General features: G+C 34.2%; 1 non-coding gene across 1 annotated transcript; it reads right to left on the bottom strand.

Moving 5' to 3' along the window:
- Positions 1–11,274: 11,274 nt before the first annotated feature.
- LOC132193282 (5S ribosomal RNA) lies at positions 11,275–11,393 on the bottom strand. The gene has a single exon (XR_009441431.1). It is a non-coding gene; the product is annotated as a 5S ribosomal RNA (ribosomal RNA).

Below are 11,393 nucleotides of genomic sequence, written 5' to 3'. Positions count from 1 at the left end.
CCGCGCTGCTCCGCTGAAAAATTACCCAACAAAAGGAATCGGGAAATTTACGACTAGAAGAAGTAATGGCTATGGAATTCCTCCTTTTCTATGAAATTTGCTGTCGTTTTCACGCATCGTCAGCGGAGAGAATTATGTGGGAAGACGAGAAAATTTCTATATAGACGGTCCGCTGACAAATGACTTTTCATTGAAAAAGTGCTGGGACAAAAAAAATAAGCGATATTCTTGAGTGAGTGTGTATAAAAGTGAAAATTGCCGGCCTCTTTAGTCATAACGGTGGTTAAGAGGGACCCTCGCGTCAGGTGCATAGAAATTCCATGCTTACATCAGGGCAGAAATTTTGGTTAAAATAATAATTCCCCTCTGTATATCTTAAAAATTATTTCTAAAATTAACAGAAACATTCAAATTCTTAAATTGAGTCAGGCCATTTGAAATTTACAATTAACTTCTCCATATTCCCTACTTCCAAAATACAAAACACAGTTTAATAATCATTAAAAAATGAAAATTAAAAAAAAAAATCATTTTAACTCTAAAATGTTCTCTCAATTTACAAATTTTATCATTATTAATTTTGTTTCTTTACATTTACAGATGTTAATCTGTGTTTTCATTTTTTATCGCAAACTTTTCAACACTCAAAATTTGCACTTAACATTGTAATTTGAGGCAGTGAGGCGAGCGGCTTTTAATTTCCTGCCCGTGTTATCTCCGCAATCACGATCCATTTAACAAATCAAATCGCTTCGGACGCGCGCGTGTAATGATGATAATCGGGGGGCGGCGGCGGTGCACGCGATAAACGCAAACAACATGCACAAGCAGCTTTATAGCCTCCCCTCGCCTGCTTGCGACAATGAAAAGAAATCCGTCTGGTATTTAATAACGCATTTTTTTCGCCGCACCCGCCAAATTGATTTATGCTCTCGGCTGGGGATTTGGCTGCTGCTTTATTGCACCGAAATATGATGTGCTCCTCATAAAACACCCTTAATACGACGAGAGACGACCAGTTTGCTTTTCCCACACGGCGCCACTGGCAAAAAACACACGCGGCAGGGTGATTGCACTAAAACTTGATCAAATAAAATAATATTATACTTTCCCGTGCAGAGATCCAAGAGGAGGAGAAGGGGGATATTATTGAGCATATTTTTAAATTGCAGCAATAACATAAAATATAACTATGAAAAAAAAATCAGCCACTTATACAATTAAGAATGTAAAATAAGGTTTACAAAAAAAATTTAAATCTTTTATATTGTATATAATTTAATTTTTTATGTCACTGGAATTGAAAAACGGCACTTCCCTGAATATGTTTTATTGTTATTTAATCTTGATTGCATTAAAATCGATAGAAATAATGAGGGATTTAAAATTTAATATAGAAAATTCTCAGAATTTCTCTGACATTAATTTTTCGAGCAATTCTTACATAACTACAGATGATTATAAATTCCTGGCCATATCAAAATAAAAAAGGATAAATTGAGTAAACAAATATAAACAAAAAATTTAAAAATATCACAATAAAATAAATAAATTATTAAATTTTTAAATTATTAAAATCACAAAATCATTTTTGAAAGTTGTCAAAATTGAATTATTGAAATTTTTAACTGGACTGGATTGATCAGTTTCATCACAACTATCATTTCTATTTTTATACTAAAAGAAATATTTAAATTTTTATTCTTTAAATTTTGTGAAGCATAATATTCTAAAGAATAAAGTTATTCTAAGAAATAATATTTTTTTTAATTTTAAATTTGAATTAAAATTAAATTTTTAGAAACGTGAAAGTATTTGATGTAAGCAATAATCACCAGAATAATTGATATAAAATATCCAGAAAAATCTAGAAAAAAAATACCAACTTTGGCTGGCTTTAAATTTAAAAGTATAAAGTTTTGAAATATTCAAAGTAAATTGGGGTTAAAAGTTTTGAATAAACTTGTTTAAAATTTAGTTGATGATGATTATTCTGCCTGATTAATTCCTTAATCCAAAATTAATAAACCTTGAAAAAGTTACGGTTTGATCAGCACTTTGAATCTCGGTCCATTTGTTTATATCAGAGGCTGGCTAAACCGGTTCGTGTGTGCTGGGCTCGCAATGAAATCAGCATGCGCACATTCATTCCGCTCGTCATCGGCATGTTAACATCCTTATCTTAATGCGCGCGCGATATTAAAGCTTAATAATAAAAAGCACGGTCTCGCAGGCGCGCACCATTGTGTCGCTCTCGATTATTCATCTCTCTCGGCGATAATTAATTAGGCCCGTCAACGAGGAGGCGCGCAGCGGCGGGTCCGCGTCAACGAAAATTTCCAAACGGACCATTTTTCACCGCGCGCCCTGCAGGGTGCCCAGGCTGAACCGGCAGCCTCTATTTATTTTGCCTCCAACCTGCTTAGCTGCCTCCCCGTCCCGCACGAAAACCAAACAAATTGATTCTTATGGCCCATTAATTGATTTTGAAAAATTGACCGTGAAAATGTTGTTGAAAAATAGCCCAAACTTCGAGAGGGCCGATTGAAAAAAAAATATAAAACCATCTCTGATTCAAATGAGAAGCGTCTTGAGAGTATAAATGAATGGTTCACTAGTCGTCGACCATTTAATTCTGCTCGCTGCGGTTAATAATGATCATCATTAAACAATACACGCCGCAATGGCCGCTCGCTTGATCAATGTCACCAATACTGGGAATTAATCCTCTTGAATTATAACGGCGATTTATGTGAATTTCATCACTTGAAACGGCATTTCTGAGCAATCATTAACATGTAAGAAAGATAATATAAAATTATAATTATCCGTGTTATGAATTAAACTGATAATTAATTTGATCAATTTGAATAACTGCAGACTTATTCTAATTCTTGTTGAAAGTGTTTTTTTTTCTATTAATATAATTAATTTGTTTCATTACTTCCCTTTCAGCTCTGCAGTTGAAAGGTAAATTATGCATAATAAATATGTGACTAATTGTAAATGCATACAAATTATGCTTTAGCTCATCGCCTATTATGGTAAAATTATTCAAAATAAATTTCTTTGCCCTCTCGCTTTTCTTAAAAGTTGAAAATTTCTAAGAAGCACAAACTCAGACGGTCTCAACTGCCTTTGCGTGAAATGATTTTTTTTCACCACATATCCCATTTCATAAAAAGACACAAAGCGGCGCTAATTGGAGCCAGACGAGGATGCATCTCTTGTCAAAAAATGTGGCCTGCACTTGTTCCCCAGTTTTTTGTTTCATATCGTGAATGCGGGGCTGGCGCCAGCCGAGGGAAAACGATCGCGATCGCCGCGTTTGTTCAAACGACGCCGCTCCGCGAGGAGAAAAATACGCCAGAGATGGAGACCTGCAGTTGACAAATTGCTCTGAATTTCTGCGCCGCCGACCCACCGACCCCCGCGGAGTGCTCAGCCGAACCCAGGCTTTGTTGTTTTTGTGCTGCCAAAAGTGAAATCGAACCTTAAGAACCTCTCCACAGCAGGCACCTTCAGCTCAACACACATATTTATTTTTTGTAAAGGTTCTACTGGACAATCAGACGCCTGATATTGAGGTTTTTAGAATATATTTGTTTGGTCCTTTCCAGATTTCTTTGAAATGCATTGCGAGAAATCATTTGAAATATTTTTTATGTTGAAATGTTCAACGAGTATTTGAATAAAATGAAATATAACTGAATCAAGAATTTTTCTGCATTTTAATTTCCAATTTAATTTCAATTTAGTTTATAGCATTTTATATTTTTTTATCTCTATAAAATTAACTTTGATTATTGCCCACATCGATTAGAAACATCACAAAGAGACTAAAATATCTGATTTTTGTCAATGTGTACTTAATTAAGAAGTAAAAATTACTTGAATTTTTAATTAGTCGACTAATCAGGTATTTAGCTGCTTTAAATGGACTGGATGTGTCAAAACTTTTGCGATTTTTTTTGTACATCCACCGTGTGCGTTAGCATTTAATTATAAAAAATTTTGATACACATTTAACTATAACTTTTGATATGTAAAGTAATGATATAATAAATTAAAAATTTAATATTAAAACATCCAATATCTCTGTCATCCCGCATGTTTGGGGACAAACCGTTTCCTGCCCGCGAATATAAAAATCCGAGGTGGTCAGCGGGTGGGTCGAGGTGGTATGTTAATTAAGGCGGTTGACAAAGTCAGCGTGTTTGGGCCGTAAATCCGTGGGATGGTGGCCGAGGGCCCGTTTCGGAGAGAGGACCGCGTGGGGCCCAATAAAAAAGCCTGTTGGTGGCGCCGCGCGCGCCTTGTAATTAACGTGAGTTTCCAGACCACCTTAAGGGGACGGTTGTTAACGACTCAATAAAAAGCGGCACTTGATGTTCTCGCCGAGATTTTAATTTCGCCCAAGAACGTACGAGCGCGAGCGTCAACATTTTAATTACGCCGCGTAACTCACCGCTTTTTATCTCCTCGCACGAAATTGGGAAAGTTGTATGGCCGAAATTTGGGCTTACACATTATGCGTTTCACTATCCGTGTTTAATGAGGAGCAGTCATAAAACGATATTATGCGAAATAAATGTTAATCTGATGTCTAAATTTGATTATCAAATGTATACAGCTTTCAAAATAATCCTTTACTTTGATAATTAGGCCAATTTTTTTTCAATTTAATCAATTTTCTTTAAAAATAAAAATAGTTTTAGCATGAAAGTCACATTGTTCCAGAGAATCATGTAATGGAAATCATTATATTTCTGTATTCATCTTGTTATATTAAAGAAAATTAACTAGGAATCCCCTTAGTGTACCTAAATTCAATTTCCCTAATTTAACTGCTGTTAGTTGGCACCCCTGAAAGATTGAAAAGAAACATTAAAAAGGTTTCCAAACTAGTAGAGATTATGCAACCTGCATGACATGCTCATCCATTAAGTTTAATACATGAATAAAAATCAATTTTAAATTTTAGAAAACACTGAAAAGTTTAAAACGTCTGTTTTTTCTATATTGCTAACTAATTTTTCCAAACTGTTCCAAACTTATATTAATATAGCGCTCTGCATAGCCAATTATATCAAAATTGCAAATCGCAACAGTGAAAACTTCTTTTATCGTTACATGAGTTTTAATGTTTGGTGTACAGTTTTTACCCAATCAGAACTCTCTTCAAATATTAAAATTTGCTCCGATTGTTGTGATACATTTTGGGCTACACAAAATTCTGCAAGATAAATAATTTTCAGTTAGTGAAAGTAGTGTAAGGGAGAATGAAAGAACTTAAAAACATTAGTGCGTTTTATACATAATTATATAAAATTACTTGAAGAAACTTGCAAAAATATTTAATTCGCCATGAATTTTACTTTTCCCTATAAAATATTTTTTTTAGGTATTTCAAATAGTTAAAATATTTGAATATAATACCTTCGAATACAAAATTTTGTGATTTTTAAATAAGGAATAAGCACAACGTGTTAATTTAAGTAAATAAAAATAACCAAGAATCATATTTCTTTTAGTGGCTTTTTAAATAAAAAAGGCGTGAAGCAAGGCTGCACACTTAAATCTTATATATTCAAATCAATAACCACGTGTGGCCGCCATATTTACGTTTACGACGGACAAAATAGGATATTAGAAAGTCGGTCGGTGTCATTTCCTGCTGGGAATGGACCGACAGAGTGAATATAAATCGCGCCCGGCTTCGGCACAAGCGATGGAAAAGAGAGGAAATTTCTGCTCGAGCAATTGCAGCCAAAAGGGGTTTCTTCTTTTCGCATTCGGGTCGAGGAATAATTTTGACAGGCGTCGATCCTAAAAATTCAATTCCGAGCCGGAGGCTATTTATATGAAAATCAGCTCTCCCTCGAAGGGTGCGCGCGATTCCAATGTTGTGTGCAGTCAGAGATGCCGGCGCGGAATAAAGCGATTTTCTCCCGGAGCGGTCGTAAATTTTAACTCGCGCCACCACCTGCAGAAAAATCCACTCAGCTCGCGAGTGCGAACGCAATTTCCACCAAGCGGCGATCATTAGAGAATGAAATTGACTGAGAACGGGAAATTTGCATTTGAAAAGAAAGATTGCCAATTTCCAGCGCCGCTCAGATTACAATCGTCAACGAGTTTAACTCCAGCAAACGAGAATTTTCTCTAAAAAGCTTAACGGCGCAAAACTTTTTGGTAAAAGGTTTATGAATTTTTCAATTCAACATACAATTTGTCAATAAAATTTAACAATTTCGAGTGTAATTACTTTTTTATTTCTTCTTCTTTGATTAAATATTTTATAAATAATTTCAGGAATAGCAGATTAAATTAATTAATTATTACTTAAAATTACTGAAAAACTTCATATGAAACATTTAAATTCATTTTAGTTAAATTTTAAATTACAAATAATATTTTTTTATTAAATATAGTTATCATAATTTCATTAATTTTTTTAACCATTTTTTGTCATGGGAAAATTTGTGAGAAATTTAATTTCATCTTCATTTGATCTTCATTTTAAACTTTTGCAGAATTACGATTAATTAAAAATTTTTCTTCTTTATTTAATTTGAAATTAAAACTCTCAACATCGTTGCATTTTTAATAAATAAAAATTATGCAAAATATTATTGTTGGCTTGGCTCATCATCTACATAAATAATCTTCCAAAATATATTGCCATTTGATATCACTGAAGTTATTAGGCGATGTGAATTATCACCCTCCGAGATGACTCATTACACAATTTTGGCCGCGAAATTTCTTCATTACTTCATTAGCATACCAGGGGGTGTAATGGGAGGGCGGGTGTTGCATTTCAACAAGCGTTTGTATGGCGCTCTGGGAGATTTAGGGCGCAATAAAATTGCCGCTTTAATAACCGCGCCGCCGAAAACATCCCCTGCTTCTTCTTTATCATTTTAATATTTTAATAACACGGCTGCTTCTCGCGGCTAATGTAATTTTCAAGGGAAAACCGATATTAACGAGCACTTTTTATTGCGCCGCGTCGATAACAACAGGCTCTGATGATGATGAATATTAAAAAATGGTTATGGCCTCGCTTTTAATTTCACTGATAACGCTCTTTATGACCGCCACGGTACATTTAAAACGTGCGATTGTTTGCGCATTAACCAAAACCAACGCCTCAGAACTATAATATAGCGACGGCAATTTAATTCTCTTGATGCTCGTTATCGTGATAATTTGAAAAGAGCAGAAAAGTCTGCTGTATGAAAAAATAAACGGTGTATTTTTCAATTAACCATTTAATTCATAATTATTTTTATTTTTTATTTTTACAAAATAAATCTAAAAAAAAGGCAATTTTAGTTATGATTAAAAATTTATGTCCAAATTTTAACAAAGGTTTAATTTCAATATTATTTGAAATTAATTATGCTTTCATAGATTTTTATTATTTGGCGACAAATTTAATTGAGAACAAATAGTGGAGGTGCTTTAATTGCACGAGTTTTGCATAAAGTCATGTCTTGTGCAGTCGTCGGAATGTATGGAGTGGCCAGTTAATACGATTATTTGAAGCAACAATAAGCCTACAAGGATTATTATTGCTGCTGTGTGCGTGAAGGAGAAGTTGTTGCTTATAATTTGACTAATAAGGCTCACATATATGCCCTGTAAATTATTTTATGCGACTTTTTGTGCACACACAAATACCTCTCTAAAATTACTTTTTTCTAATGCTATATACATGAAAAATATGATCACGGTGTTTAAAATAAAATAAATACAAATTTTAATGAATATTAAATAAATTTCTGTGACAATCAGAAGGAGCTTAAAGTAATTTCGATTTTTAATAAAATGTTATAAATTGAATTAAATTTAAAATCATTATTTATTTTTCAGAAAAAATCAGTTACTGAGCAAAATAATTTTCCCGTGGGTTTGAAAATAATTTTTTTTTAAACATCCTCGTTTTGAAGAACTTTTATTGAGAGTAAAATATACCAAATTTACATCTTTCTCGCCCTTTCATATATACATGACGCCACGTGATTTATTTCGAATCTAATCCACACTTACAATCTTCTTCTTTTTTTTTTTTAATTTGATTATAAAATCTTCGATAGCATGAGTTAGAGCAGAATCCAATTTCACAAATTTATATCCCAACGCTCTTGGCTTGACTGAGCTGGAGCGTAAAATCGATTTGATTTGCAAATTTATTTCGACCAATTTAATTTTCTGCGTTGTTATGGCAACAAACTGGCTCGCTCGGATTTGCATTCAAGGCTGCAGTAGAGAGCGCGAGAAATGGCGGCTCGTTCAATTTATTCCACTCGAGCGCTGGATTAAACGGCAACAGTGATAAAGCGGCGCGCAAGGAGCCGTAAAGGAAAATGAGAATCTCTTTCTCTCTCTCTTGGCTCGAGAGTCTCTCTCTACAGCGCGACGAGTGCGCGAATGCAAATAAGTGTTCTCTGCATGCAAATGAGGGCTGCACGTCGTTCTCCGCCGAGCAGCACGTACTATTAATTAAAACACGGCGAGCGTCCGTTAATTAGCAAGAGGTAATTGTCAAGATTCGCGCGCCGTCCGCCCACGCTAATTAAGAGCGCGAGAGAGAAGAGAACGCCTGCTCGAGAATTGGATTAATTAGCGAGCAATCGCGCTCTGGAAAATGAAAGTAATTTTAAAATATAATTCACTTCACCTTTGAATTGAAATAAATTATTATTGCGTAATTCTGTAAGAAATATGATTTTTAAATTTTCTTTTTATAAATGAAATTGTCAATAATTATATTAAATTCGAATAAAAAAAGTGATTAAATTGATTTGATTTTTAATATATAATTTAATTTGTAAGCAAAGATTGTTTTTCAAAAAATTAAATTATAAATTAACATATTTCAATTTTGAAATTACCTAAAGAAATTTAATTTCTATTTACATATTACTTTTTAATTTTTCTGCTTATTCATTCATTTATTTTTATCAAATTAAAAAAACTCAATTGTTAAAAAGATCAGATTTAAAAAAAAAACTGCATATCAATGAGATTTTTATTGAGCTAAACCAGGCTTCTTTGTCGACAAACAAAAATTATTTTATACCGAGAGTCAATTTCAAAGTCGGCGGGAGTCAAGCAGGGGTCTTTTTTGCGGTGTAATTGATAGTTAATCTATGGGGCCCATTATTATGCGACACTCTTATTTATTGTGCGCTGGGGGCAGCACGACGTTTGATTAAATTACTCGCGGGGGAGGTAGAGGGGGACGAGGCGAAAATCACGCCGGCGGCGTTGGCACGCGGCTGCGTTTATTAACTTAATTCCCGGCGCGCACGGATGGATGGATTACGTGCAGCGAGCGCACTTTGGGTCATTGTGTTGCTCTCCGTCAATTAACGAGGGGAGCTGAGCTGCTGCAGCAACAAAAGCAGCGGGAATCCAACGCCAAAGCCGCAAAGTTAAGACGCTCAGCCGCTCGATTAATTTCACGAAAATAAGCGCTCGTTCATTTTGCAAAATTGTTGATGAATAACCTTAAATTTAAATGTCCAATATCTGTAAAATATTTTTTATTTATTTCTAGAATATTGCTCAAAATATGAAATTATTTGAAAAGATAATAAAAGAATAAAAAAAAATTATATCCACTAAAAATAATATTCTGTGCTGCCTTGAAATATGTTAATACATAAATATTTCATATATTTCATATTATTATATATTTTGAAATTTGAGTTTTTTTTTTAATTTAGCCGAGAGACTGAAAAATGGCTCATTTAATCTGAATTGAATTTCTAAATTTATAAATTTGTGTACATTTATTATTAATTCAGTTGTATTAATTAATTGTTAGAGTTTAATATTTCAAAAAAATTTATACGAACCAGAATTATATAAAGTTGTTCCTTGTAATTGGATTAAGGTCGTCATTGTTTGCAACAAATTTCAAAATTTAAAGTCTCCTTAGCCACTCGGATTATTCGATTAGCATATTATATATTCAAAAGGGGGACCACCGCGAATTCGGGTGCCGCACGACTGACCATTCTACTGTCGTCGCTGGAATTCTGTGCCGAGAGCAGTCCTGGATTTATTGGACGCGGGGTACATAAGGCAGGGTCCAAGTGCACACAGCTCGGCCACCGCGAGCATTGTGCGGTGGAGAAGAGGAGACGATAATAATTTAAAGCTGCTGGCAAAGACAAATGATGCGCCCGGATAGAGACGTTCGCTTATTTTTATTTCTTTATTCCGACGCAAGGACAACAATGGATGCGGTCGTGATTTAGGACTCGGCGTGGAGGGCATGCTCATTGCATTTCGTCCACTCAATAAAAAGTTATAAGTAGTGCTCCTAGGGTTGGCCATCATGCCAGTGCAATTAGATTTATATACCAGTCTTTCCAAAGGTTTATTGAATCAAATTATTGATACAAATTAAAGATATTTTTGCAATTAACAACTTATATTATTGCTATTAATTTAAAATTTAATCAAGTTGGCAGCCCTAGTTGCTTAATAAGATATAAAAGCAAAATGGGCTTTAAATTTAAGTTTATTTCTCATTTTTTAGGTTATTCATTGTGATGAATAAAAAAAATACACGTATTACTTTAAAATTAATAATTTCTTATAAATTTAAATTATTCCAAGCAAAAATAACGTGAACTAAACAGAAATAGGCGTCCCTCTAATCTCTGATTTGAATTTGCAAACACCGTCATATGTCGTCATGTCCATTTCCGGTTGTGGGTATGGTTGTTGTTTTATACGCAGTGGTGCTCCATTTGTGTTGGTTTTTGTCACCCGATGCGAGACAAAAGCGCACTAACACAACGAGCAGAGCGCGGCAATAAATCGACGAGTCAATTCATCAGCTTATCTAGCTCGCAACTGCCAAGCGCACCGAGTTTTAATTTTCGCGCGTTGTTATCTCACTGATGGAAAAAATGGCCGCTTCCGCTTTAATCAAGACACTTTTTCAAAGTTGATAACCGTGTCCACAATTCAAATCCTTTAACACAATTTTTATTTTAAATATTCAAGGAAGTGCAAATTTATAATGGAGATTTTAAATCAATTTCGAGAATTAAAGTGGCTACTTTTTAACAAGATTTTTATTTAAATGCGGTTTAATTTTAATTTTTTCTTATTGCTGGATGCATTGATGATTTATTTTAAAATTTATTTTGGATGTTATTTTCATGGCAAATTTGGCAAAATCATTTATACTGATCTTATAAACTACTTTGCGTGCTAATATATTTTATAAAATTAAAAAAAAGGCGCCTACAACATGCAGTGTTCCCAGGCGGTCACCCATCCAAGTACTGACTGCACTCAACGTTGCTTAACTTCGGTGATCGGACGAGAACCGGTGTGTTCAACGTGATGTGGTCGTAGAC

Source organism: Neocloeon triangulifer, unplaced genomic scaffold, assembly GCF_031216515.1.
Source record: "Neocloeon triangulifer isolate White Clay Creek 2 clone unplaced genomic scaffold, ASM3121651v1 ptg000003l, whole genome shotgun sequence".
Taxonomy (NCBI): Eukaryota; Metazoa; Arthropoda; class Insecta; order Ephemeroptera; family Baetidae; genus Neocloeon; species Neocloeon triangulifer.
This window is presented reverse-complemented; position numbering and strand designations above follow the sequence as displayed.